The 3,394-nt window shown below is 46.9% G+C and overlaps 1 pseudogene; it reads right to left on the bottom strand.

The window, feature by feature from the left end:
- Positions 1 to 960: 960 nt before the first annotated feature.
- Positions 961 to 1,814, bottom strand: LOC126491376 (60S ribosomal protein L7a-like; annotated as a pseudogene).
- Positions 1,815 to 3,394: the final 1,580 nt, after the last annotated feature.

The raw sequence follows: 3,394 nt of genomic DNA, 5'->3' as shown, positions 1-3,394 counted from the left end.
GGTGTCAGGGGCAACCAACCAATTTACATTTCCTTGATGTGTTTAACTGTGGTGTGTGTGTGTGTGTGTGTGTGTGTGTGTGTGTGTGTGTGTGTGGCATGTGTGCATGTGTGTGCGTGCGTGTGCACACCCACATGTGAGCAAACAGTGAGAAGTCTGACCTCATAAAGGAAGGTTTATATTGGGGAGTAACGAGAACTAAATATAAGTAGGTGGGGTGAGGCCAGATTAAAAACAGTCTTAGAAAAACAGGGGCTTGGCATGCAGTGCTGGTGGAGGATCAGACCCTAAGTTTATCTTCTGCTCCACAGAATGGAACCTTATAAGGAAAACTAGGTAAAAGTTGGAATTCCAGAAGGCTTGTGTGTTTCTGAACAAGGATGTATGTTTCCTAATGATGCTGGAGAGTCTCACTTGTCTTAGCTGACACAGTGGGAAGGAAAGGAAAGACTTCACTGTGAGCTTGAGCAGAAAGAAATGGGGACAATGAAACTGGAGGGTTGGGCGCAGCAATGGAAGTGAGAACTGAACTAGTAGGGCACCTAAGAGTGTAAGGGAGCCAGGCAGTGGACACGCACACTGTCAATCCCAGCACTCAGGGGGCAGAGGCAGGTGGATCTCTGTGAGTTCACGGCCAGCCTGGTCTGCAAAGTGAGTTCCAGGACATTCAGGGCTGTTTCACAGAGAAACCCTACCTCAAAAAACAAAATAAAATAAAATAAAATAAAACCAAAAACTGCTGTGGTTCTAGAGAAAGGAAGCACCATTCCCAGCTTGGTAGACGATTCTGTTTGTGAACCTAAGTCACTTCCCTTCATTTTCCTTTGTGTGCAAAGCAGAAAGATTTTTTCCACCTGCTTTTGCAGAAAACTGAGGTGGTTTAAAGAAACAGTAATTTATACTTTGCCCTTTTTGTTTTGTTTTGTTTTTGTTTTTGTTTTGGGGGGAGTTTTATAATTATATTTATGTACAGAAAACTCAGCAGTACATTTAACCCAGTTTAGTGGCGAGTTCTTTGGCCTTTGCCTTTTCCAGTTTGGCAATTCGAGCCACAGATTTAGGACCCAGGACGTTGCCTCCCCAGTGGCGGCGGATCTCATCATATCTGTCGTTGTAATTGGTCCTAATAGCTTCCACCAGCTTGGCCAGAGCACCCTTGTCTTCCGAGTTAACCTGTGTGAAGGCAACAGTGGTGCACGTCTTCCTATGGACCAGCCGCCCCAGCCTGGCTTTCCCTTGATGATGCAGTAGGGGACCCCCATCTTGCGACACAGAGCAGGCAGGAAGACCACCAGCTCAATGGGGTCTACGTCGTGAGCAATCACCACCAGCTGAGCCTTCTTGTTTTCTACCAAAGTGGTGACTGTATTGACACCCGCTCGAAGGACAGGTGGTCTCTTAGTCGGGACATCCCCTTTGCCAGCAGCTTTCTTCTCAGCACGGGCCAGCAGCCTCTGCTTCTTTTCCTGCTTGGTCTCTGGCCTGTACTTGTGGGCAAGTTTAAGCAACTGGGTAGCTGTTTGCCGGTCGGTAGCTGTTTGCCGGTGCAGGGCCTGGGTGAACTGGTTAATGGCAGGAGGAACTTTGAGCCGCTTGTAGAGGATGGCCCTCTGCCGCTGCAGCCTAATGTAGCAGGGCCATTTGACGAAGCACGTGAGATCTCTCTTGGGCTGGATGTCCTGCCCAATGCCGAAGTTCTTAGGCCTCTTCTCAAACAAAGGATTCACCACCTTCTTCGCCTCCTGCTTCTTCACGACGGTGGGGGCCGGGGCCACCTTCTTCCCCTTGGCCTTCCTTCCCTTGGGCATCTTGCCGGGCTGGAGGAGAGAGAAAGCTGTTTTTTGTTTTTCAAGACAGGATTTTTCTGTGTAACATTGGAACCTGTCCTGGAACTCTGTAGACCAGGCTGGCCTTGACCTCATAGAGATCTGTCTGCCTCCCAAGGGCTATGATTAAATGTGTGTACTACCACCATCCAGTGGCCCTTCATCTTTTTTTGAGGTGATGGAGGTGAGCCTCAGGTAGGGTTAGGCAAGTTCTCTACCCGTGTGCTACACTGCTACACTGTACACCAATAAGCAAAGGATTAAAACCTGGGCTGGAGTGGTGCGGGAGAATTGTCTGTATTCTGTCAATCATGTTTTAAATAAACGCTGATTGCCTGATAGCCAAGCAGGAAGTATAGGCGGGAAAACCAGACAGGAAGTAGAGGTGGGGCAATAAGAACAGGAGTGTTCTGGGAAGGAGGAAGCCCATTCCTCCCCAGTCCTGGTAAGCAAGCAAGATGTGTCCTACCCCACCGAAAAAGTACTGAGCCATGTGGCTAACATACTAGAATAATGGGCTGGTATACATTATAAGAGCTAATATGAAGCCTGAGCTAATGGGCCAATCAGTTTATATCTAATGTTGATTCTCTGTGTGATTTTCTTTGGGGCTTATGGGCTTTGGGAACTGGGCAAGACAGAACCCCTGACAAGCAAGCCTGTCATCTTACACTGGAGCAAAACCAAAGATGTATGAAGCCCCTGAGGTCATAGGTATGATGTGTCCATGGGAGACCAGTTTAACATACCCTACCCTTGACATCAGAAACCCACAGAAAAGATGTAAGCACTAAACAATATAAACAAAGATTGCTCCAGAGAGCCTAGGTTCTGGGAATATGAATGGAGAATTCTGACCAAAATTCCAGGTCTCCAAATTTCCCTTGAGAAGTCATGAGGATCATGCAGGAGGTGAATCAGCACACCCAACATCCGTCCATCCTGCCACCAACTATGAGTCTTGGCAAAGGAAGGGACTAGAGGGAAACCTGATTCAAACAGCTTAGGGGCAGTGCCAAGGGAACATAACATGTCCCCTGGGATTCACATGGAACTCAGAAATAATTTTGCCCAAGGCTCTGGATGTCATTCTAGTTCTGAGGTCAGTGATAGGTCAGAGCCAGAGATGGTGGTCCCTATGGAATTAGCACCATTGTTTCTACTCTGGAAAAATATATGGAAAAAATGAAGCTCAGAGAATTGTTGGCCTAAATAAATTGACTGTATCCTTCCCAAAGTGCTACTATATATAACTAAAGGGCAGAGAAAGTGTGATGGCTACTCTTGGTAGCCAACTTGACTATATCTGGAGTTAACTAAAATCCAACAAGGGAGAGCACACCAGTGAGGGATTTTTTGCTTAGTTTGAATTAGGAAGCTCTGCTTCTAATCTGGATCTTGAGGAGGGGAAGACATCTACCTTTAATCAAGGTCTGCTTCCAGTTGGATGCTTATATAAGGACATGGAAAAAGGATGCTTTTGCTCTTTGCCTGCTTGCTCTTGACTTGCTAGCAAGTCCATTCCTTCACATTACTTCTTCGGGATGCTATCATCTACTGAAGATCAG

This window comes from Alexandromys fortis, unplaced genomic scaffold, assembly GCF_014885135.2.
Source record: "Alexandromys fortis isolate MF-2015 unplaced genomic scaffold, M_Fortis_MF-2015_v1.1 scaffold_233, whole genome shotgun sequence".
In the NCBI taxonomy this organism is placed as follows: domain Eukaryota; kingdom Metazoa; phylum Chordata; class Mammalia; order Rodentia; family Cricetidae; genus Alexandromys; species Alexandromys fortis.
The sequence above is the reverse complement of the archived record's forward strand: the minus strand, read 5'-3'. Positions and strand labels throughout refer to the sequence as shown.